The sequence below is a fragment of the Malaclemys terrapin genome, chromosome 2 (assembly GCF_027887155.1).
Source record: "Malaclemys terrapin pileata isolate rMalTer1 chromosome 2, rMalTer1.hap1, whole genome shotgun sequence".
Lineage (NCBI taxonomy): Eukaryota > Metazoa > Chordata > Testudines > Emydidae > Malaclemys > Malaclemys terrapin.
In genome coordinates this window covers 83,415,798-83,443,379 of record NC_071506.1, presented here as the reverse complement: position 1 = coordinate 83,443,379, position 27,582 = coordinate 83,415,798, and positions in this window count along the sequence as shown.

Below are 27,582 nucleotides of genomic sequence, written 5' to 3'. Positions count from 1 at the left end.
TTCTTCTCTCTTGGACTTATTTCATAGCTGTGACTGAAGTGGCTACGCAAGGTGTCTTCTCAAACTGTTGTTTTTCCCTACTGCTGTTGCCTGGCTCTCCCAAAACTTATGAGGTTGCTCAGACCCCTTTCTAGGTTGCCTTCTCTTCCCACTAACTTTGCCAATCACAGCAACTGATTGAAGGTCTATGCATCCTTCCCTTTATTTCTGCATATCAGATCTTGTTGCCTGGCCTCCCCTCCTTTCACACATTTCTTAGCTTGTTAACTCCACCCTACAGTTTAAATAGTATGCTGAGTCACACAGTGCATTTCTATTGGCCAGGTGGTGATCTCCTGCCACTTAGCTGACCTGTGACCGAAATCCCACACGCGCGTGTGTGTGTGTGTATGTAAAGCAGAGCTCATTAGAACACTTTCTAAATTTGTGAAATAAGATCTCGACTCAGTGTGGCTGACACCTATTTCCCATGTGAAATATTTTATATTATATGTCAGGATAATAAAAGCTACATAGTAACTGAATAAAATTGGCCAGATCCTTGGCAAGATGGCAGGTTTGCACTACTTTGGTGGAACAAACTTGCTCTAAATCTAGTGGATCTCACCACTTAAGTAAAGGAACAACTTTTGGTTGTATACTATCACCCTGAGCCAAATACAAATCAATTAACCAGAAGTGAAAGGCTCTCTGTGCCCTTAATAATACAGGAAAGGAATACATAGCACATGAAGTGTCATCTCTGCCCAACAGAGCTTTAGAGAACAAAACAGTAACAAAAGAGTTGAAGAAAACTAGTGATATTGATATAATTTGATTTGTCTCTGATGGAAGGATATTTCAGCTGAATTGATTTAAGTGTTTAATAGGATTTAAGAGCTGCAAAAAAGTCTGTATGTCAATAGTATTAAGTATCTGGATAATGATCTCGGCTCTCAGAATTCATGAAATACAAAATCTGTGGATTATTAATCAAGTGGATATATCTGAATAAAGGCTTTAAAAATACTCTGTGTAGCTCATAAAAGAACAATAATTCTTTATTCAATCAATAAAATCCATATCCAAATTCAGTAATTACTTCATTTGAAGAAAAAGACAGAGTTCTAATTTGGCCCAGAGCTTACCTAATATCAAGCCAAAATGAATTTAATAGATGAAAGTTCATGATAAATGTTTGTAAGTTATCCTGAAATATCATTTATCATTATATAGATTTAAACAAAAGAATTTGGATTAAAGGTAAATCCAGGTGTGCTGATTCAAGTCCAAAAATCAGTTGCCTTCATAAAAAAATTGAAGGTGAATTGTAAATTCAGAAAAATCCTGTCTGGGAACAACAACAACAACAACACCCCTCCCCACACTAAGGCCTGGCCCACACTAACCCCCCACTTCAAACTAAGATACGCAGCTTCAGCTACGTGAATAATGTAGCTGAAGTCGAAGTACCTTAGTTCGAACTTACCACGGGTCCAGACGTGGCAGGCAGGCTCCCCCGTCGATGCCGCGTACTCCTCTCGCCGAGAAGGAGTACCGGCGTCGACGGCGAGCACTTCCGGGATCGATCCCAGAGGATCGATTGCTTACCGCCAGACCCGGAGGTAAGTATAGACTTACCCCAAGAGGTGCTATGTTGGTGTCAGTTCAGCGGGAGAGTATTCACATCACAGAAATCACCACTTCAACTGGTTATAATTGATGCCTTTGTTGGCAACTTCTGCAGAGACTGAGGACCACATGAATAGGGAAGCAGAACTACCCTTTCTCGCCCCTCAAACTGGTCCCTTCAGGTTCTAGGGTAAGGGTGGGGACAAATTATTTTGAGGACAAAATTCTTTGGTAACGTTCTGTGGCCTGTGCAATACAGGAAGTCAGACTACACAATCCGATTGGTCCCTTGTGGCCTTAGAATTTGTGAAAATAGTAGTTGTCTCTTTTGTCATTGGTAAGAATTCTAATGTTTCAAAAAGTGATGCAACTCCAACACTCCCTCAATCTACATACTTTGCGGAAGGCTCTATTGACTTGCTCCGTATATGCTATTAGTGTAACTATGCCTTCACCCATTCTGTGCCACTAAATGCAATCTGTTGTTCTGAGCCTGATTTTTTTTCTTGTGGTAGTAGAAAACTTTCATGTTCTTGCTTTTTTTTTTTTTAATTTAAATTGAGACCTCCAGTCATAAGTTACCTGAGCTTATTCCTATATTTACTCACTTTATTCTGAAGATTGGTATGTATTTTGAGGGACACAATTTTTGTGAAATTTTCATGTAGCCCTTCATCCTAGGCTCAGCAGAAGACCAACAAGATAATACCCCAACAAAGCCATTCCCCTGACCATAACAGGGTGCTGGTGCCCCCAAACCCTTTCTCTTTGCATCTCTCCCCATGCTCCAGGGTCTGCCATAAAATTCACCCTACCTCCTGCAGCTTCTCACTCATCTCAGCTTTTTCAGCCCTTTATAGGAATCACCTTACTCCTTCCCAGCTGGGACTGATAATTCTCTCTCTCAGGCCAAAACAGCTGTTCTAACAAAGGCACTGTCTCCCCAGGCTCCCAGACCTTTAAAGGGACAGATCACCCTATTGCAGCCAGTGAACAAGCTGACCCAAGGGTTGCCAGGCATCCGGTTTTCGATCGAAGGGCCCGATCAAAAAGGGACTCTGGGGGCTCCAGTCAGCACTGCTGAGCAGGCCATTAATAGTCCGGTCGGCGGCGCATTGGGGTAAGGCAGGCTCCCTGCCTGCCCTGGCTCCACACCAATGTTCCCTCTCATTTTTTCCATCCACGCGCAGAATAAATTTTGTTATGTGCACCGAGGTAATGTGTACATGTGCACCACCAGTAGAAACAAAAACCATAGATATAATGTATATTTTTAAAAAGTTACCATAGGGATAATTACTCCAACCAGGACAGGGTCAGCATTTTAAAACTCACTACTCAAAGAATTAAAGTTAAGTGTAAGAGAGAAAAAAAATTATGAAATTCATAGACCAGTCAAAAAACGAATATAGCACACTTTGAAAGAATAAAATTACAGAGAATATATGTGCTTTGCAGGAACTACCAAGAAGTAACAACAATATGTATTGGGAGGTGAGTGTGGAATACTGTGTGTGTGTGTGGAGACACACACAGACTGTGTGTGTGTGTGTGGGTAAACACTCTGTATGTGTGTGTGTGTGTGTATGAGAGAGAGAGGAGACAGACAGATAGACATTGTGTGTGCTGGGGAAGTCTCTGAGAGACCGTGCGCTGTCTCTTTAAGGTAAAGGCACTCACTCACCGCCCAGCATTCAGACCTCGGACCCCCTCCTTCTTGGAGTCCGCTTGAGCCAGGCTGTCTGTCTCCCCTGTTTGGGTACAGGGGCAGAAGGAGGGGGACACCCTGACATGAACACTCCTCTCCAGGGGCTTCAAGCCAGAGGGCAGGAGCAACATGCAGCAGCGCAGGGAGGGACACCTGAATACATGCTGCTGGCTGGATGTGAGCAGCTCTGTTAATCAATTGCACAGCACTTCAAACATTCCTGGGCGGCCGCCCCAGCACGCAGCTTAGAGGGAACACAGCTCCACGTATGTCTGGGTCCTAGGCGCAGGGGTGGCCATGGGGGCTCATCATGCTGCTCCCCGCCCCGAGCACCAGCTCCACAGCTCCCATTGGCTGGGAACTATGGCCAATGGGAACTGTGGGTGCAGCACCTGCAGGCGCAGACAGTGCACAGAGCCCTCTGGCGCCTCTCTGCCTAGGAGCTGGACATACCAGCTACTTCTGGGAGCCGCCTGAGGTAAGCGCCGCCTGGCCTGAGCCTACACCCAGAATCCCCTCCCATACCCCATTCCCCAGCCCTGAGCCCCCTCCTGCACCCCAAACCTCTCATCCTCAGCCCCACCCCAGAGCCTGCACCCCCAGCTGGAGCCCACCCTCCCCTCACCTCAACCCTCTGCCCCAGCTCTGAGCCCCCTGCTGCACTCTGAACCCCTCAATCCCATCCCAGAGCCCCCTCCCACAACCTCAACCCCTCATTTGTGGCCCCACCCCAGAATGAACACGTGTGGTGTGTATAAGCAAACTCTGTAGCCAGTCATATCCGGTACAGAAGAACATGACACTTGCTACTGCTTCTATGGGAGGTGAATTATCAATAGCTATGGGAGAACCCCTCTTGTCACTAAACTGAATGGCTACACTGCTGTGCCTACAGTGGAGCAGCTTCAGGGCTGCTGTTGTGCAATGGTTTAGATGTAGACATAGCCTGAGCTGTTGGCTTCTCTGCAATACTTTACTCTTCACATTTGGAATGGGGAATAAAAAGGAGAGCAATAGCACAAGAGGCGTGACTATACTTTAAGAGGTAAGGAGGTGTTGCATAGTTCCACATGAATCAAAAGCAAAATATTTTGTTCACTATATTCTTTACAGTCAGTCCAATAGAAAATGTGCTACATTTTATGAATAACAAAGCCTACTGGTTAACTGTTGGGCTCAATCATCAATATACTAACTTCTCAGAACTTATATGGCCTTGATCCTGCACCATTAAAATCAGTGGAAGCTTTGCACTGACTTCAGAGGGAGCAGGATGAAGACCTATGTGTACTTAATAATGGTAACATTACTCCAGGATTTTCAATACTTATATTCATCTGGGTGATAAGGGATTATATCCTCCATATCAATGAAAGATAGCATTATGGATTATCCACTTAACAGAGCACTAGAAATCTGTTCAGGCAAAATTCCAATGTATTTTTAGCCAGAATTATTTCTTTTTCTCGCCTAAAGTCATTCTCTAATGGCAACTGAAAAAAGAAATGTAATTAGTTGAATGTTTGGCCCCAAACACTTAAAAATAATGAAAGGAGTAAATCACTGCACCTTTTGGGAAGGAACAGATCTTTGAGTTCCCAAAGTCGTATGTCTAGGGAATATCCTTAGGAAAGAGCACATAAGTAAAGCTGAAAGTTCCAGCAAAGGGAGATCTGATGCAAAGACTTCAACTTTTTTATTGTTGTTTGCATATGTGTTCTGAATCAGATAGTCACTTTATGAACTTATTTTAAAATAACATTTTGAGCATCTAAGTATCTAGTGCGTCAGACATCAGCCACTGTACTATGTCTTAACCCTTATGAGGATAACGATGATTAAAACAAACCCTATATGGCCTATTGACTTGGACATGATAAATGACTCCAGTGTCACTTGACATAAGTTTCTCTGAGGTATGAGTCCTATAATTACAAGACTTGTTTTGGATTTCAAAACAAGACAATATTCAAGACAGAATGAAAAGAAACGAACATATCAAATTCACTGAGTTATCAACAGTTATCACCCTCTTCAGGCTATTAATCAAAATATCTCTAGGGTCTGTCTGACTGCTTTATTTCAGTGTAAATGTTTTATCAGTTTCAGACTTTTTCTTTCCCATTAAATCATTATCTGGCTGGCAATTATTTTAATAGTTTATTCATCACAAGGTTGACAGCAGTTCCTTTAATAATGACACACTAGAAATGGTGACAATGTTAATAACTAGGACTGGGCGTACCTTCTGCAGCAATATGATGAATTATCTTCTTTATTCTGTTCATTAACTGTCTGTGAACACATATGAGTTTTATATGAATTGCTTTCTTCTTTTTAATTATTCATCCAATTGTTAATTTGAACAGTTTCCATCAATGAGACTGCTCAGTAACAAGTCAGAGACTACTGCTATGAGCATTCACTATTCATCATTGGCTATTTGCACTGTGTGATTGGTCACCTAAGTTGACTTTCTATTGTTTATTTTCACTGATGGGAAGACTCCCAAAACCACAAATACCTTTCAAAATGTCCAAGTGTTCAATTCCAGGACAAATATACTTGCAATGGATTCACAAAAAGATTTGTGACAGTTTCTCTTTTGGTAACTTTCCCTGTGAACAAAAAGAAGCTCAGATGAACGTTCATGGAAAACAAATAAAAGGGGGCACAAATACTACAGAAGGAAATTGACAATTTTTATTCAAGGAAATGTTTATGAATCTGTTTGTAGTATTAACCCCCAGGTCCAGTAATGACTTAAGGTAAACAATTAAACTAACATTTTACCAGCACTGAATCAGGTCTGTCAGCTCTTCCAACATTTGTTAAGTATAGCTCCAGAGATGTTTGCTGACACAGTTGACATACTAATCTTCATGGTCCTCTCCACTTACTGTTGTTACCTTTTGTGCACTGAGGGCCAGATCCTCAACTGGTGTAAAGCAGTGTATTTCCATTGACTGTAATGTGGTAATCAGCTGAGAATTTGGCCTTGAAAATGATCTTTTGTGCGTCTCAAATTGAATAACACTTAAATTACAAATTGATATTGTACCACAGCAATGAAATTAACACATTTGCAATATGAAGGGAAGAGCTGAATTTGATTTTGTCTATTAAACAAATGTAGTATTTTCAAGGAAAAGGAATTTATTTAACAGAGTGAAAAACATTCTCCCAAGAAAAAGTCTGGGTTGTGTGGAGCCAGAGTGAGGTTTAGGTTGGACAGGACAGAAGAGCACGATAAGCTTCCTGTTAAGTCTTTCCATATTGTGGTAAATGAAGACAATGGGGGAACATGTACAGCTATTGTAGTGTGCTGTTCTATTAATCTACATTATTGTACACTACAGTACCTGCATCTCATTTTGCACTGAGGCAAAGACACCAATAGAATTCAGTGGCAGCTCCCAAGGAATGGAGTGAAACTCTCCAACATGGTTAGTAAATGTCATAAAAAGATTAGACATATATACATATAAGACTGCCATTTGGAGTTAAACTAACTAGCATAACATAAAGACTATCAGCCTTCATGCTTCAGGGCATGAAAGTCAGGAATAAATTACATACACAGCCACCCACAATAACTCTTATGGTATAATATTGCACAGTTGGGTGCATAAGTAGAGATGGGCTCAGAACAAACTTCAGGATCATTCAATGTCCCAGAATTTATGAGTTCGTACAATCTGAATCAAAATCTGATTTTAGCAAATTAAAATTATCTTTATAATAGGGTGATCACATGAATCTGAAATGTTTGGAATCTGGATCTGACTTTACAGTTTGATTTGACATATTGTTTATTCTACGGGTAGGTCATGTAACGATGTTCATAATTCAAGGATTTCTTTCACATTTCATTTTTTTTCTCTAAATATAAGAACTATCAGCAGATCAACATATTTGCTATTTTGTTATTTTTTTCAAATAGCTACTTTAACCCATACATTGAAAAGATGACATGTAGGCATATTGTACATCCTTAAGTTAGTTTTTTTAAAGCAGATTTTTTTTGGGAGGTGGGAGAGATTTCCTTTATGTTAATGTCCATTGTTAAAATTATATAACCTAATTAGACTCTTCAGCACATCAGGGACCTTGTTTCTCTTCTGTACAATCATGCTTTGAATGTAAATGAATTAGAGCCATTTACTTTACATTTTATCTTTGCAGATGAAACAGAATTTTTAAAAAATTGCTTTGGGTAACGGAGATGAGAACTTGACTTATTAAATACCCCCTGCTTTGGATTGCTTGTTTGCTACATGTCATAATCACACTAAATATGTCTCATTTTGAGTTGGGCCAAGAACGCTTTGTCTCATAAGTGTACATTACTACATGAAAGAAAAGGTAAACAAAGGGGACTGAGAAGAAACTAAGGCCTGGTCTGTGTACAGTTTTGTATCACTGTAATTATGTTGGTTGGGGGGAGGGTGATTTTTTACCAAAATGTTTATATTGGCAAAACTCCTAATATGGGTGCAGATATACTGTCATAAAGGTGCCTTTTGCTGAATAGCTTATTCTTCAACCCATATGGATTAAGCTCTACTGGTATAATCACTTTTATGGTAGTATAACCATGTTCACACTCTGAGGGGTTATAACCCTTTAACTATTCTGGTATAGTTAAAACAGTATGACATCCTGTGTAGACAAGGCCAGCTGTGCCGTGTGGACTTATTTCTCTCTAATGAAACCCTAGACAAATTCCCTTTGACTAGAGCAAAGAAAAGTGTGCCTTCATCTTCAGGTCAAAAGTTGTTGCTTCTACTTCTGAAATTAGTTCAGCCCAACTATGAGTCACTATCACAGTCTTTACTGTGCCTGCTGGGTGGATGATTATTTTTTGGCTCAAATTAGATAGGCAGAAATAATGAAACAATCAGTGGGGCAAATTGTCCAAGACTGACACCTTGTAGAACCCCACTGACTTCAATGATGACTTCAATCAGTGGATGCTATGGAAAACCGATAGAAGGATAGTTACATGATAGATGTATATTTGTTAGTTCTTGGTGACTCTCTAGAGAAGCTTCGACTCTTAACAGTTATGAAAAAGGCAAGAGGGAACTTTTATGTTATTTTTATCTGTTCAAGTTCTTTGATAGTTAGAACTGACACGAGGCTGTTTATGAAGTGATGCTACAGTGACACTGAAAACAGCAGTAGAAATTGCGATAGCATGAGAATGTCCCTTTTAGTTAGCTCTTTGCTGACATTATAGAACATGTAGAGCGCTAAGGATTAAAAGTTATCATACTGGCTGTGGCCATTAACTTTCAATAATAATTTAATCATTTTTATTATCTTTGAGAGCTTATGGAAACAGCACTTGAAAACGAGACTTGAGGGAGACAGCAGACACACACACAGAACATGTGACAAATTGCAAGGAACAGTTGATAATATTAATAGATTCTTGATGACGTGGTAACAAAATCCCCACCATTGTGACCACTGCCCAGAGAATACAGAATACAATGCTATGTGCATAGGTAATTATCCTTGCCAAGACCATAGAGAACACGGTCACAGTTACCTGGCTAACTGCACCTCTGGTCTCCTTGGGATGCACTCCCTCTGCAGTCTTGGCTCTTGACTTGTCACCTTTCTTGGAGTGGACTCACCTGATTCTTTCACTCTCAGACCAGGCCTGGAGTTGAAGTCACCCTGTGCTAATTGCGCTTACCTCAGAAGGCCTGACTTTTCTTCAGTACTTGCAGTTATGTTGCCTCTGACAGCAGTGGCCAGTGGTTAATACAGTGACCAAACAGCCTTCTTAAAGCAAAGTATTATTTATGTAGAATAAAAACATTTCATAAAAAAATCTTAAAACAATAAACAGGGTATACACAGGGGTCTATCCACAATCCACATGGGTATCCTGGTAGGTCTAAGCTTCCTATAGACCCCTTTCAAGACCACTAGGGCCTGGGTGCCAGTCTTTTCTCAACTTACAGACCAGTTCTCTCTCACCCTACTTTGCAGAGCATTGCCTTAAGTCTTGCCCAATCCTTTGATCACATCTCTTCTCACTCTAACAGCTTATACCCTTTGATCGGTTAGTTCTCAATACTGGTAAAACAGCTGAGAAACTTGGTGGTGGAGCCAGAGGTCCTGTCATAGCCCCCCAAGTGTTTGTTGGGAGAGAGCTTATCTATAGTTATTATGTTGCTTCCCTGCTTGTTTTTCCAATAGTACCCTATTAAGTCAGTTCAATTCATTCATACAGGAAAGTCTAATGACCCCATCCATACACAATAACTTTACCTCACTGACCAGGTCACATACAATGTTCATAGACTCATTATATATAGAATTCTTAGATTATTACATAGCAGCTTCACATCTGCCACAAACACATCCCGAAAAACATTCTCTCTGTAAATCTTGAGTCCAATTCATCCCTGCTATAGCTCTATTGAAGTGTCACTGGCAGCGGACATGTTTATAAAGTGGCAAACATGCCTAAAGTGCCTGAACACTGCCGGCCTTAAAAAACAGTGAAGGCAGAGTAGTATGGTATACTCTGGATTAGCCCATAGCCATGGCTGCTCTAATTTATGCTGTTGGCTAAGCCAACCCTCAGCAGCCTTGGGGAAGTAAAAGTGGCACTCAATGCCACTGCACTAAGCACACCTTAGCTAGACCTGAGAATTGAGCCCTTTGCTTCTTGCTCACAAGGACTGAATAAAAAATAGAGATAGCCATTGTTTGCAGTCAGGATAAAATTTAGTAGCATAAATGGAGAACAATTAACTTTGGTTAAGAATTCTGGAATGTATAAAATCTATCAGTATTATGGCTGCAGCAAACTCTGTGGGTTTCTTTTTTTTTTTAAGGTAGGAAAGAAAGCAAGGAATGATGATAGCTGTGAGTCATAGCTGAGTCCTGATCCTGAAGTACATACGCAGGCAATGCTCTTATTGGTCTCTGTGGGAGACTTGTTTGCATAATGACTGCAGGATCAGGCCCGTTGTGAGCGCTTAGTCAGTCTAACCCTCTAAGATTTAGTGTGTTTATATATTAATTAGTTTAGAAGGAGTGGGAGTATATTTTTATTACTTGCAAACCTTGTTGCTTGGTGTTTTTTCTGAACTTATGTTTAAATGGTAATAATTCATGATGAATAAATTGAATGACAACTGGGCAAAATGTTTTGCTTAGAAAGTAGAAACAACAAAATTTAACTGTTCACACAATGCATGTGCTCAGCTTTTTCAGAGAAAGAGAAGTTGTCGGTCAGTTACCAGAGGGGAGCCAAGTACCATTTTTGTGGTGAGGATTAGCTGCTAGGATTTGCAAAGTTTCTCTACATTTCTAAATATTTCATTTTAGTTTGAAAGCTAAATGATTTTTGTTTGTCTGAAAAAAATAAATGGGGAAAACTACACATTTTTAATATGTAGTCTTTCCTCCCTACATCCTCCATCCATTCAAGAAAGCAGGAATAAAATACCTGACTTTTCCCAAAGGACCATATATTTCACTGCACCTGGATTTTCAGCACCGTAGGGATCTCATTATTTTTGTATGTAGATATACTTCCTCTTGCAAGCACTCCCTTGGCTCTTCACCCAGAAATCATCATAAACTACACAATTCACTTATGTCACAGATTTGCCAGTTTGTAGCTCCTTGTGTTCTTTATTTATTGCTTTTGCTTTAAAAGGGTGCCATGTGAAAAGTTACTATGAGGAATATGTGTGTATATTTCGAGTCTATACTTCTGTATACAAAGTAGATGAAAGGTTATGTTGCTGATTTTCCATTACTAATAAATAGATGCACCAAAATGAGAGCATCAAAATGTAGAGGCATTTGGTGATTAAAGACCTGTTTCCTAATATTCTCTTGTAATAAGGAAATGCACATGATAAATCAGTGAAATGCACTGGGTGCTTTTACATCCATTAATGAGAAGGGGACTGCATATTCTCCCAGCTTGCTTCATGAATATTTAATAGCATATTATATCATTAGGCTGCTAGCTTACAAGCCATTGATTTGAATCAAATTTACAACGGTGTAACAATGTTTAATTTATAATTGTCTGAACCAGCCACCATTGTCCCCCCAAATAAAAAAGGCAGGGACTGATCATCAATCAATCGATTGCGAATGCAGTGCAAAGTCAGTGCAATATAAGAAGAATAATCTTTGTATAGGAGTACAAAAGAGAGAAATAGGAGTGAAGTGTGGTCACCCGTAATTGATAGCGTTGTGATTGCTTCATGTTGTCTATCTGGAAGAAGCTGAAATCTGATGTAAATAAATTGCTTACACAGTCATTAATTGTATATTCATGCTAGTGCCTTCATTACTTGCTAGCAATTCCTACTGCTCAGAGAGCAAGTAAGTGAGAAAGATTTATTTTCTCAGTATAGTTGCATACTAGCTCCATGGAGACCACCTAAGAAGTACTCAGTCTGTCAGAGGGTATAGATGGGGCTGAGATATGAAAATGTACACACTTTACACCAGTGCCTGCTTTGCAGAGGTTTGGTGTCCTCCTCACATTTGATATCTACAAGCTGCAATATATTAGTACTTATATTAAGTTTGTTTAACCCGCTAGAAAGCTCATGAAACCTGTTAAGTTTGCTAAACTCAAGTCTCTCATCTGCCTTCCCACGACAAAGCCAGAATGCAAAATGAAGCAATCACTACTCCAAATCACTTTAACGTGAGCTTTGGTTTAAGGATTGTTAAATTCTTTGCTTGTGATTCTTCTGGAAGCTTCTCACTTTCTGGTTTGCCCCAAGGGAGATAGTTAGATGTTGTGCACAGTTTCTCCTAAGAACTTATGGCTTTATTTCTCACATAGATAGAGTCAATGTATAGTGCTGCAACAGACAAAAAATCAGTCCAAGCTGAAGTACTCCCCTCAGAAACTTGTGGGCTGGATTGTAACTAGCCCTGGACAGATGCACAACGGTGAGAAGAGGGTGAAAGGAAGGTCAACATCCTCCACTTATTTCTTTAAACAGGGGTTAGTCACAATTACAATCTTTGTGTTCAAGGAGTGCAAGGACACCAGGAGACTTGCATGAAAAGTGCTACTAGACTTCCTGATGGTGGGGGAGCAGGACAAGGTAATAGGCACCTCCATATCTCTGTGCATCGTACATACACAAATGGCTGATGTTAATAGGTATTTTCCCATGGTTGTTCAAACTTTGCATGAAGTACAAACATAAGCATAGACACACCGGTGTGAATATTTTATACACATGTTGTGTTTCTGAATATATCCTGATCATAGAATATCAGGGTTGGAAGGGACCTTAGGAGGTCATCTAGTCCAACCCCCTGCTCAAAGCAGGACTAATCCCCAGACAGATTTTTGCCCTAGATCCCTAAATGGCTCTCTCAAGGATTGACTCACAACCTTGGGTTTAGCAGGCCAATGCTCAAACCACTGAGCTATCCCCTCCCTGACGCATTTTCTTTTGACAATGTTATACACACAGCATATGGTGTAATTTTAAAGTTTGTTCTTGTTTCGTAAAACATGGTATGGTACAAATGTGTTTCTATGAGAATATATTTAATGATGTGATGACAAGTCTTTAATGACTTTTATCTTCTCATATTCCAAGAGATCTGAGAAGTTCCATGTGGTTGTGCCACTCATGAGATATCAGGTTTCTTTTAATGAGTTAAAATCATAGCGACTGAAGACATTTATTTCTAAATACACATTCTGCAGTCCCTTTATTCAAAACAAAACCCTCTGCCCCCTACAGTTTTTGCCTTGAACTCTCTTCCCAGGGACTCAGTCCCTGTTTCATTCAGCCCTATTATGATACAGCAGCTGTCTTCAGCAGTCAACTCTCATCTACCTCAGCAGGATTAACTGCAATTCTACTGTATCCATTATTTTCAGCTGACACCTCATGGCCCTACCTGATCCTTTGTGCAAGTCTGCTTAAAAAAAAAAAAAAGGCAAGAAGTCATGAAAGTCTGAGGGGAAGAGTGTGGGATCATTTTTTTAAATAAATGTGAATGGTGGATGTTTACCTGCAAGGAAATGAAAATCAGATAAGAAAATAGAAGAGTCCTGAATGTCACTGCTAAATGTGAGGTGTTAATTTCTAGCATAGGCCCAGTGTCCCCAGATGCTTTCTGAAGGGCTATAAATAAAGTTGTTCACACAGGGCTTTTTCTTTTTGTTTGCTTCCCTTCACTTGCAAATCACGACCACTGCAGTTCTTCCAGCCTCACTGAAGCCAAGAACTGCCTTAGTAAAAGAACAAAGTTCCTATTATTAACAAGTGTTGCAGTTTTAAATGAACTTATCCTCGGTTTACTGTTATCATTCATTATTACAGTAGTGCCCAATGGCTCAACTAGAACTAGGCCCAGAGTCTCTGCCTTTGGGTGGGCTACAGTTTACTTCACTGACCTTCTCCAGTGCCTACGAAAACCCAACTCCCATAGAAAAGCACTTGGAGATCCAGAATTCAGTGACTGAGGATTTTCAGCCAGGATTGCACAGGTTCAACTTCCCCACAACCAAGTCCAAAAGAACAAAACGAATGAACTTAACTTTTAAGTACTAACTTTATAAAATCTTATAAAGAAACATAATAATAATCACTTTATTTCTGAACCATAATAACAAGGCAACTTTATAATCCACATACATTATCCTAACAGTTATACAGTTAGTGCAGTTAACGTGTGGTAGAGGCCGAAGATAAAAAAATTATATAGATCACTGGAAAATGGTTTGTTATTATTTAGGAACATTAGTACATTATAGTGCATACATTAATCAGTCTTTGTTTTTTAATGGGAGGAGGAGCCAGAATCTGACATAAAGCCTAAATGGTAAGAAGGTTCTGCAGGGATTTAACAAGATAAAACACATGTTTCGTAAAGGAATTGTATGTACCATCGGGACTGGAGAGACTACAGGCCTAATTACCCACTGTCTTGACCTATGTATAGTCATTTATATCTCCGCAAAAGTTAGTGCAAAGTGGGCGTAAAATGTTGCCAAATTTTGTAAAATACTCATTTTGCACAGGTGTAGGTGACTATATGAGTATAGAGGAGTAAAGAATCAAGCCGATATCTCTGTGCAGTACTTGATAACCTTAACCTCCCAAGAGGCAGATGCTATCAACTTCTGTGTCTGTGGAGCACTCACGTGCCTTCAGTGAGCCATGATGTTTAGGTGTTGCGAGAATATTTGGTCTAAGACAGCAGCCAATATTCAATAATGGGATGTTTTATATTAATCACTGAATCCTTATGCATAAATATGGAGACTTTCAGCCTGCTAGTGGTATTATTTACTACTATTAGATTTATAATAAAAAAGGAATTAAATAATCCTACTATACCTTGACACACTGAAATTCAGATAGTTTCATAATTATCTACCTGATTAGCATGATTTATAGAAATGTTCACGGCTCGAATCTGAAATGGAAACCTCATATTACTTGTATTTATATAAATAGGATGTCTCACATAACTGCCTTGTGGAAGGCATTAATATCATTTTGTGTAACTTGCTACCTCCCAATATGCATGTAAGGGGCACTTCAGTGGTTGAAATCTAAGAAAAAGAACTGACCTTTTCTTGACTGCAGATGGATGAGTCAAATTTGGTTGTTTTTTCCCCCCTGTTGTAGTGAGTGGCCCATATTGAATGAGGCCACTAAATTCTAAGATGCTAGCTCAATAGGGACATGGAAATTAATTGTTTCCGTGAGTAAGTAACCAGTTATAAACATCACTATTATATAAATAGAACTGTGTTATATTGGTCTAGTGCCAGGAGAACTATTGTGTATTTGGGAAAGATCTGAACGACATAAAATGTAGTGACTAAACAATCACCATCACAGTTTGCAGTCAATATTTTGGCTACAAAAAGAGTCGTGCTCAAGTCCTTGCAGCTGCATACTCTCCATCCTTGCATTTCCCCATTCTCTGTTGGATATCCCTTGTATCCCATTGACTTTACTCTGATTGCGTCCCGGAAGGTTCTTCTACAAATCCTTCAGCTTAACTTGCAAGTATTGTTATAGCACCAACCATTAAATGTATGCCTAGAGATGATCAAGATCAACAAACTTCAGCCTTCAAAGGGAACTATCACAGCTGACCTATCTTGTCCCAGTACCTTATCCAGTAACCCTAGGATACAAACCTATCAGGTTTGGCACATTCTTCTCTTAAATAACTTTAAGAAGCCTGGAGCTTGCTTGTAGGGAAGGGAAGAGTCATTTTTTGGAAAGCAGGTTTCCTGGCTTCCCCATTGTGTGAAGAAACGCAGTCCATGTTTGCCCAACTTTTCTGAGCATGGACTGTGGCTTGTGAACCTATCTTACTTCAAACTTAAGTTTGAGTGAGTTTGAGAACCAACGGGAACAGTTCTAATTTCTACCCCTAGAGTCTCTGTACCTTTCTGGGTCTCTTGTCTCTCTTCTTCCATTGAGGCTTTACCTATTTTTCTTGTTCCATTGAGGTCCCTCTTACTCTCTCAATCCCCTCTTTTTAGATCTCTCCTCTTCCTTCCTCTTGGAATTTCTCAGCCCCCAGATAACAGCCATTTCTCTTGAAGTCTCTTCTGAAGGAAATGGAATCCCTTGAAGTCTGTGAAAAGAGAGTGACAGGCGAACTCATTAATACCAACTCTCTTTCCCCGTCTATCATGCTCCTTATCTTCGGCCACTATAATGGAAGGGAGGGTGGGAGACGCTACTACTGGGTGAGGCAAGTGGCACCTTTACTATCTCCATCTGCTACTGATCCTCTACTCTTACCCATACTCTGCACTCGGCCACATAGAGGTAGGTAGAGCAGCCAAGGGGTCAGTAGTTAAATGGAAGGGAGGAGAAGCAATTGTTGGATACATGGCACCAGCATCTTGAACAATGCCCTTTAGTAAAGGGGGGAATGAGAAGCACAGATTTAGGAAGATAACACCTCTCTTCCTGACAACTATCATCCCTGTTAAAGTAGCTGCTACATATGAGGAAAAAAGATGTACTGGCACTAACAGCTATCTGCTAAGTCACCATATCATCCTGAGCAGTGCTCTGGTTAGTTGGGGCCTCAGTATGATACTACCTCTAAATTTGCACCTGTAATTGTGTTATGCACAAATTTGTACATGTGCAAAATCACACACCCAGTTTGAGAGGCCAGTTTGGAACACTGTTGAAAATGGTAGGCCTTTGTATAAAATGCAAGGGTACCTGCACGTCACAGATTCTGAAAGCATCTTGGTATCAGTAAGAGAGAAGATTGAACCGCTGCTATGTCATGAGACTTCTGGCATATGTGAGCAAACCTTACTTATAATTATTCTGTTTGGTTTTATTTGTTTGGAGGTCTTCACATGAAGGTCATGACATTCATTAAGAAAAATGTTTAAAAATGTACAAGTACAAAATGTTCATATGTCCCAAATCTTCTAATATTTTTAATAATTCTTTTGAAGAGAAACAAAGATAACAGAAAATATGAAATGCTTATATTTAAACATATATACAATCATTTTATTTTCAAGACAATTACAGATATTTCACTGTTGTGTGATCATTTTAACTACAATTTTTTATTATATCACATATGTAGGAATTTATATCGCATCAGAATTGTGGCATCAAAGGAAACTGTCTATTATTCTGGTGTTAACTTTAATTCATTTGTAAATTGAAAGACTGTTAGTTAAATCCTGCAAAAATTATAGCTTTTTCTTACACATTAGGAAGTAGCATTCATGCGGTGACCTCACTGCTCTGTCACCATAATGCTGTGAAATATAGCTCTATAGTGACATCATGCAATAGCTTTGACATATAACTCTTATAGGTCTTAAATCTTTCTCTGCATAGTCTCTACGTTATAGGGCAAAGTTCTCTCCTTTACTCTCTCCACACACACACATATAAACACTTATAATGAATTATGTTGCAGACTACCAGGGAGACAGACTATGCAGAATAAAGTCTTCCTTGGAGTACAACATATATTTTGGAGAAGGATAGTGACTGAAGGTCCAGACCTCCAGTCCTTACTGAGGCAAACCTCCCATTGAATGTAATGAAGTTTTGCTCCTGCTCTTTCTCCATCACTATTGACAACTCCATTATCTTCTTCATCTTTCAAGCTCTCCATCTTGGGTATAAATACCGTTGACTCCCTGTCCTTCTCTTCTCACATCAACACTATTGCCATATGTTTTTGCTTATCCCTCTCTAAGATGTATAAAATAGGTCCCCTTCCTATCTGTTGTCACAATCAAAACCTAGTTCTCTTTCTACTTCAACCTCCTCTCCAACCTGCCTGACTCTCCTTTTTTCAATTTGCCCTGCATTCATCTGGTAAAATGATCTCTTTCTGCCAACACTTTAATGTTGTCAGGCCTTCTTCCATGCCTCCTCTCTCTTTTGGCATAAAGTTCTATGAAGTACCCACTCCCCACGTCAGCAACAGGCCATGAAGGCTAGTTCTGCCCCTGGAGCCCTGACTGGATAGAGGATGAGCAGACAGAAGGAGCTGGCCTCTGTATCCCATCTGAGCCATGATTGGTTAGAGAACTGGCAGGAACCCTTATCCCTATTTCCTGCTGCCAGCTTTTCTCCTACTAGAAGATAAAGATGTTCTTTTGAGAAGAGATGGCAGTGCTGCAGTAGAGGCCACAGACTGCTACAGGGACATAGCAGGCCCAAAGCCTGAGCTCAGGGGTGGGAGAGAGAGGCCACACAAACAGCCCCTGGATGCATATCCACTAGAGCTTGCACTGCATGCAAGGCTCGGTCACTGTTAAAAGGGAAGGGGGTACCTTATTGGTGAGCAGGATTGGAGGGGCCATTGGGAGGACTGTTTGTTTGCTGATGGAGCCGAGTTCCTTTGTGAAGTGATGAATTTATTATATTCCCATTAAGTGTGCCATTCTTTGACACTGTGTTTCTGTGATAAAGGAGTTGAACTGGATCTGTGTATTGAAGTGATTCCTTGATGAATTCCCGCCTGTCCAAAGGCTGTAGGAGGGTTCTTTAACCCAAGGCAAAGAGTAGGAGGAACAATCTACCAGCGGGGCTAGCCCTCACCACAGTTCAATCACATGCTGACTTTTAAGGCTCTGTCCTGCCTACATCTCCTTTTTCATTCTTGTGATCCCCACCTCACCCCTCGAACACTCTTCTTGCTTTGTTCCTCTCTTTATGCCCCTCTTCCACGCTTGGGGTTGTTTGTGTGGCCTCTCTCTCCCACCCCTGAGTTCAGACTCTGGGCCTGCTATTTCCCTGTAGCAGTCTGTGGCCTCTACTGCAGCACTGCCATCTCTTCTCAAAAGAACATCCTTATCTTCTAATGGGAGAAAAGCTGGCAGCAGGAAATCGGGATAAGGGTTCCTGCCAGTTCTCTAACCAGTCATGGCTGGGAAACATACTCAGAGCGTCACAGCTAAATACAAAGTGGAACAGATTGTTTAGCATGAATTAACATGTATAAGAAACATTCAATGTGAAGTAAGCAGTTAAAGCTTGTCTTTTTCACCAACAGAAGTTGGCCCAATAAAACATATTTCCTCACCCACCTCGTTTCCCTAATATCCTGGGATTAACACAGCTACAACACCAGTGCAAACAAAAATTATGAGTCAGCCTCCAGCCTCCCCCACCCCCTGCCAGAATGATGAGAGATACCTAAAATCATGAGATTAATAACAACATACATTTTGGGTTAGTTTTTTTTGCTTTATGGTTTTTGAGCCTTTAGGAGTTACACTTTCAAGCTTTTCTTTGCAACCACGAGGAACAGAAACTTACTTTTAAAAAACATGGAACCTAAGCACATGACAGTGAGCTGAATGATAAAATTGTGAGATCTGGTAACACTGGATGGGAGCTTTACCTGAGTAAGGGTATGTCTTCCCTACCTGCCAAATCGGCGGGTAGTAATCGATCTATCGGGGATCGATTTATCGCATCTTGTCTAGACGCGATAAATCGATCCCCGAACGCACTCCCCGTCGACTCTGGAACTTCACCAGGGTGAGAGGCGGAAGCGGAGTCGACAGGGCCATGGATCCTGTGCCGTGAGGACGTGAGGTAAGTCCATCTAAGATACGTCGACTTCAGCTACGCTATTCTCATAGCTGAAGTTGCGTATCTTAGATTGACACCCCCCCCCCAGTGTAGACCAGCCCTAAGGGCTGCAGGATGAGCCCCTCCTTCAGTGAATCTACTATTAGCTGTCATCTTGCCATTAGCACAAATAAAAGGGAATGTCTTCAAACTAATTAGAGCTTGTCTGATAAGTGCAAATCTGTAACTGTGCATGTACAATGGCTGTGCAGGTTTTTAGTCTCAGGTTTTTGTTTGCTACGTTGAGGTTTACATGCCAATACCAAGAAAACAAAAGTAATTTTGGGAAACATACTAAATTTTGGGGAATTAATTGCTGTAAAGTTTTTAGCTCAGACTTGTCACTGGGAACATTAGTTTCAAACAAAAGCTGGAGTGCTTTTTGTATGTTTTGGGTTTTAAATTGCTCTAATCATTCACTTGTGTAATGTTATTGGAGTTTAATTTGCATTTTCTGCTAAATGATTTTGTTGCATTATGCTGATGACTTGTTTATAAAATGATTTATACTGAAAGTGGAAAACTACAGCACTCAAAACATAAGTGAAAATTTGTGTGCAGTGTGGATATTATATTGCCGGATGTGCTTACAAAATCATAATTTGTTTTTATAAAAAGCAGTAATTACTTATGAAACTACATTACAGCATACTAGTATCTATTACCTAGTATAATTTTTGAAGTAATGAAGTCATAGGAATATAGCACTCATTAAATCTCAGCTGAGATGTTGTGAGAAAGCTTGTCTTTTGGGTGTGCAGATTAGAAAAACACAAATTAGCAAAATTCCTATCTATTTGTAGTGAAGTTAGATTTTCAGAATTATTAGGTAAAAATACACTAAGATTAGGGCCAGATACTCTAATCCAGGCGTAGGCAATTTATGGCACGTGTCACGCGAGCTGATTTTCAATGGCACTCACACTGCCCGGGTCCTGGCCACTGGTCCGGAATGGGCTCTGCATTTTAATTTAATTTTAAATGAAGCTTCTTAAACATTTTAAAAACCTTATTTACTTTACGTGCAACAATAGTTTAGTTATATATTATAGACTTATAGAAAGAGACCTTCTAAAAACGTTAAAATATATTACTGGCACGCAAAACCTTAAATTAGAGTGAATAAATGAAGACTCGGCACACCACTTCTGAAAGGTTGCCGACCCCTGCGTCTAATCCAAAGAGTTTACTTTGCATTCTCCCTTATCCTTGTGTAGCACAAATCCACTAAACAGGAGCAACTGGATGTAACCCACTGGCTTATTAGTTAGCCTAAATTTTCTGCTCATGAATAAGTTGTCATGATGTCTAGTGCCTTTTCATTACAAGAGAAGAAGCCAATATCAGAAGCTGCAAGGAGCTTCTGATATTGTATATTCTGATAAGGCAACATGGGGAGAAGAGATCATTTCTCCAAGATCTATGCCTGGAGACTCTCCATGTGCTGATTACCTCCTTCAGAAATGTGAGTGGTGAGGAACAGTAACCTCCATTGTACCTTCTTCTCTTCCCCAGGCTCCATGGAGACCCCTCCATGGGGACATCAATTTGCACATTGAGCCATGTTAGAGGGAAGAAAATATTGAGAGGTATCAGCGTAGAGATTTCCCCAAGTTGTCCTGTTGAAGGGTTGACTGGCGAGTATGGCTCCCCCACAGAATGTTCAGTGGCTTTTTGCCTGCAAACCCCTTTGTCTACAGAAGATCTGCTAAATAACCATCCACTTGGATAGTCTGTGCCAATGACAGGGCTCTGGGGCTTCCCTGAGGCACCAAGGGAACTGTGGGGCTCGTGCATCTGGAACTGCTCCATAAGGATTATTCCCCAGCCTAGAACTCTTAAACAACACTGTGCCTCATTGTTCTGGATGGGCACTTTCAGGGGTCTGGGATCAGGGCAGTTACTATAGAGGTGCTTGACCCTTTCTTTCCTCCCCTCACCCCTACATCCTTGAGAAGAGTGAAATTAGTTCCAAAGAAGGTCCCTGTATGTGGATTCTTAACCAAAAGCCTCAGAGACCCCACAATTTGGCTATTTACTTAATTTCTTTAGTACAATTTACGGATGTATACTTGTCATTTAACTGATCACTACAAATGAGGTATGTATAATATCTGACTATCTTTACAGGCCTATTTAATGGACACCAGACTACCTCCCTATTTGTAACAGAGGCCTTGGCTACACTGGCAATTCACAGCGCTGCACTTGCTGCGCTCAGGGGTGTGAAAAAACACCCCCCCCGAGCGCAGCGAGCGCAGCGCTGTAAAGCGCCAGTGTAATCAGCGCCTGCAGCGCTGCACGCTACTCCCCGCAGCAGCACTGTGAATCCGCGAGTGTAACCAAGGCCAGAGAGTCCTAAAATGTGTGATTCTAGTCTGTGTCACATTCACACTGAACTCCTCTCTGATCCACAGTACGGGAGCCATGACATTCAAAGGATGTTTTGCTAATGAGATGCGTTAGCACTTTACTGTATGTAGCTGCTGCTGATGAATTGCTTTGGCATTCACTGTAAGAACATTAACCAGGACGAACTCATTCGGTGTTAATGTCAATGTAATATATAGCACTCTGGAAATTCTATTGTAATTGAACGTTCATTTAGAAAACACTTTTTCAGAAGAGTATTTTTACTACTGTTTTAACATTTTAGAATTAACAAATAAACCTAGTGGCTTATATGTATCAGTTCTGTTCAGACGTTCATTTTCCCCTTGGCTGACCTATGCCTCAGAACTGAAACCTTTTTCTATGGGCAAAGGAATTCCTATGGCATACTCTATGCATGCAGATAGGTGAGAATAATGGTCCCTATATTATATAGCCATGAACTGCTATATACATCACCATTAGTATAGTGAACATAATCAGGGATATCTCTGCCATGATGCCTATGGTTTTGCTTGCTTTATTGAATCAAATGCACCACAACAACATACATATATTTATTTCGTTATTGACTCGGAGTCAATGTTTTCCACCAAGTCTGGCCTTTCCATTTGGTCAAATGAATTAATGTGGTGTTTTATTTCATTTACTAGTCACAACAAGGTGTTCTAGAAATCCCTACAGGGTCCTCCATAAGTCCACCACAGTATTGTATTTGGATCTGGGGATAGTCATATGGTTGCAGAGTATGTCTATAACTGGAGCAGGGCTGCAGACTGTAGAATTTTGCCTTAGGGTAATAGTTAATGCAGAAACAAATTCGGACTCCGGGGTTTAAAGCTTATCTAAACGGGAAGAGACTGAAATCAGCATTTGCAGCAATCTGAGAGTAAACTGTCCAATCTAACAGTGGCTGTAAAGCAGAGGACAATTAAGACACATTCGTGTCAGCATACATTATGCTGTCATTGTAAAACTATCATGCAACCAGGCTTTAGAGGCTGAATGAGACAAAGTATTTGGGCCCATTCTTTGTTGTAATGTGGCTGCTTTAGGCTGCAATTGCCAGCATTACAAGTTCCCACACAGCTCTTTCTAAGCAAGTGCATTTATTCTTAAGGTGAAAGCATTACAGAGAAAATATATTAAAAACAATAAAAAACCTGCGCACATGCTAATAAGTTTACCAGCGATCACCCTCAATTCCAACAAGGGTGCTGATAGGAGTCAGTCCTTCAAACCCCACCAAGGGTTTTTCATGTGGTTACAAGTCCACAACAGCCTTAGCTCAGAACTAACATACCACACATGCTTGGCAGAGCAGCTGTTTCTTTATACAGCTTGGGCCTTTTAGCTTGGCCTCTGATAACGGATAATCAGCAGACAAAGACCCTCAGGGCGTAGCTTCAAAAGGCTGGGTTTTTGTGTAATCTGGGGTGTAGAATTTGCATTCACCTCCCCAGGAAACCCACTTAACACTTTTTTCCAAATATCTATTCTTGTCTGGTACATTGTTCAATATAGTCCTTTGATCATCCAGGTCTTGCATCACATCTCCCCCCAGAGACTTTACTTACAATCCTGGCCCACAATGATACATAAACTATGCATTTTGTACAATGGACCCCAAAGATACAAGTATACTGCAGGAAATTTGCCATATCTGTCATATATACATCCAAGAATCACATTAACCCTTTTGGACATCTTGTCCCACTGGAATCTCATGTTCAACTGATTATCCACTATGACCCCCAGTCTATTTCAGAAGCACTGCATCCCTCATATTGTAAGTATGGCCTATATTCTTTGTTCCTAGATGTATGACTTTACATTTGGCTATATTGAAATGCATATTGTTTGTTTGAGCCCAGCTTAACAAGCAATCCAGATAGCTCTGTATCACTGACCTTTCCTCTCCCCCCCACAACTCTCCCAATCTTTGTGTCATCTACAAACTTTATCAGTAATGATTTTATTTTTTCTTCCAGGTAACTGATAAAAATGTTAAATAGTGTAGTGCCAAGAATCGATCCCTGCAGGACCTCAAAAGAAATACATCAGCTTGATGATGAGTCCCCATTTACAATTAAATTTGGGACTTATCAATTACCCAGTTTTAATCCATTTAATGTGTGCCATGTTGATTTTGTATAATTTTAGTTTCTTAATCAAAATGTCGTGCTGTACCAAGTCAAATGCCTTACAGAAGTATATGTGTATTCCAGCCACACTACTACCTTTATCAACCAAACTTATAATCTCATCAAAAATATCAAGTTAGTTTGACAGGATCTGTGTTCCATAAACCACATGTTGATTGACATTAATGATATTACCCTCCTTTAATTCTTCATTAATTGAATCCTATATCAGCCATTCAATTTTTTTCCTGGTATCTATGTCAGACTGACAGGCCTATAATTACCTGGATCATCATGTTTACCCTTTTTAAATATTGGCACAATGTTAGCTTTCTTCCAGATTTCTGGCACTTCCCCAGTGTTCCAAGGCTTATTGTTAAATTGCCATTAATGATCCAGGGAGCTTTTTGGCCAGCTGTTTTAAAACCATTGTATACAAGTTATCAGATCTTCTGATTTTAAATTGTCTAACTTTAATAGCTGCTGTTTAACATCCTCCTGAGTTACTATTGAAGTGGAAAGTATTTCTTCATAATATGCTAGGAATACATCATTTAGCTTTTTCCCAAAAACAGAACAGAAATATTTATTAACACTTCTGCATTATTATCGGCAATTCTACTATTTCTATCTAGTAGTAGACCAATACCAGGGTTAGGATTTCTTTTGCTCCTTATTGTCCTTAATTCTGATAGCCATAGATTTCTCCTTGTGTCCTTTTGCTTCCTTTATCAATTTTCGACAATCCCTAGTGTTTAAATTTATATTCATTGCTATCAACTTCCCCTTTTTTCTATTTGTGATACATTGTTATTGTTTATTTTCTTCCCCAGACCCTATGCAGAACCCTCAGCACACTGAGCCACTTTAGAGGAAAGAAAATGTGAGGTATCAGTGTAGAGTTTTCCCCAAGTCTTCCTTTTGAAGGGTTGGCTGGCAGGGAGGGCTTCCACACAGAATAAGCATTGTCTGCCTATGCCGAAAGAATAACAGGAAACAGATAGGGGTTTAATCAGGCCACAACTTTATTATTAGATAGATGTCTGAGACTAACCTGGCGGATAAAATGTGCAGTGCAGGTGAAAAATTTATGTCCTTCCAGCAGATCCACTGCCGGGATGCTCCAATTCCAGCCAATTTTTTTTTTTGGGGGGGGGGGCTTCCACCAGCTCCCCACCTTTTCATCCAGATCCCTCCAGCAATTCCCTTGCCGGGACCTTACCGCCCCCGCCCCCCGTAGGAGGGGTTAAGGTGGACTATAATGATGGGGGGTGATCTCCCTGCTGTACCAATCAAAGGATTCCCCAACTGCCCCCGGATTGCTCAATTACCAAGCACCTCTCCTTAATTTCTTTCCCAAGCCATTTATCCACTCTTTTGTGCCTTAATTTATGGAGTACCTGCACTGAACATCCGCTATACAGTTAAATAAAGAGTTGCGACATATAGTCTACCGCCCGTCATGCTATGCATGAACAGAGCCCACCTGAACCTGCTGCGTGGAAGGCGAAAATCCCCCCACTGCACCTGGCCAAAATGGTGCTAAGAGAAAAATTCCTTCCCGGTCCCCCTTAGTGGGGCAGCTAGCATCATGCCCACAGCAGATATAGCTAAACACCCAGCATATTTGTGACCTAAATAGGGAGGGCGGGTGAGTGCTGCCCAGCCTGTTCCAAGTGAATGACGGGAGGGGTCAGGCCTAGGCTGACCTTTTTAAACCCCTCATTCCTAGGTGGTGAGTCATCCACCACGCTGACAGCTCTTCCAGCAGTTTTACATCTCCCCTTCTCCCCCAAGCCAGAAAGCATCACCCTCTTCTACCGGCCAGCCAGACAACACCCCCATGCTTAAAGTGCAGGGAAGTGAGTGGTTTTGCCCCAAACCCCTTTGTTCACAGGAAATCTGCTAAATTACCATCCACTTGAAAACTCTGGTGCTCACAGAACTCTTGGAAAATATCTACACAACAAGCTTTTCCTACTTGTAACTGCAAAAAGAGGAAGCACAGTTATGGCATATCTGTGTATGTAGAAGATTAACGGGTTATATTTATGCTGCAAGGGATGTTTTTCTTTCTTCTATTTTTTTACCTTGCTTTCAGAAATACATTTTAAGTTTATGTAACATAAGAAAATATATGATCATTGTTAGCTAAATACACTTTGATGTTGTCTGTGTCTTATGGACATTAATGACGATTTCCAAGTCTAGATTTGAGGAAATACTGGAAATTCAATTTAAATCATATTCAGGACTCTTTTGTATTCACTTTCCTCAAATACTTGAGCACCCAATTATAGATTTGAATGTAACTGTCACAATTTCCAGTCTGATGGTTAGTTACATAAGCCATCCAATTATGTATTATGATAATACATAATCATTAAATTATATGGTTTCATTTAACTCTGCATGAACGGCCAAAATTCATGGCAAAATATTTACAAATGAACTGTAGGCTACTAAGTGTTCTCTGAGGAAGCTCATTAATAATTTTCACTAATAAATCAGTATAGCCACTTCTTCATACTAAATAACGCCTTGAGACAGTTTCATATATGATTACAAATGAAGTTGCTTACTAAGACTCAAGAAAAATCAAAAAGTAATATTTGTTTCCTTCTTGGAGGTTATCCGAGTGTCAAGCAATGTTCCTGTCTGGTGCAAATGACATAACTTCATCTGGCTCATTATTTCACAACAAGGAAATAAATAAAAAATGCCACTGGGTGGGCAAGGGAGAGGCAGACCAAATTCCTTGGATATGCTGATAAATAGCATCATTGTATGCTATGTGAAGATTATAGATAGTATAAAATGGAAGAATAGGGCAACTATTTGGGACCTACCTGATCAAAGTGTTTCATGTGAGCTTTCATTTCTACACTTCTCCCCACCCCTCAAAAACAGTACACACTGTAAGCAAATATAGAATAAACTGATCTTCACTCTTCATAATCTGCATAAACAACACCTACGAATGGATCCACTCTGCCTCTCTGCAACCATGACAAATCTCATAAACTGAGACTACCTCCTGCCTCCTTGTGAACCTGCCCAGGATTTTGCAAACCCTGCTCTGCACATAGTTCCAACCTTTATTGTACATAGGAACATAGGACACAGGACATGAAGGGACCTCGTGGATCATAGAGTCCAGTTGCCAGCAACAGTCATATAATCCTGTTCATAAATTGATCAAAACGAATGGTCTTATTTCTTGAAGCACTGACCAGCTCCCATTTTGTTTGCTTAGTTACACTAGTTACATCATGGTAGAGTCTCACTGCCTCACAAACACGAATGGATTTTATCCTTACAACACCCCTATGAAGTAAGGAAGTATTGTTCCTATTTACATGTGGGAATCAGAGATGGATTAGAGTGATTTACAGAAGGTGGCACAGGAAGTCTGTGACTAAGCTAGGACGTGACCCTGGCTCTCTCGTGTCCCTGTGCAGTGCCCTATCCACTAGCCCATTGTCTATTCTGACATCCTTCGCCACATCGACCTTGAAGCCAGGAAGTGGAACTGAAGCCCAGCTTGCCAAATAGGGAGGGAAGAAAGGCAGTTGGGTAATTCTGTCCCTGT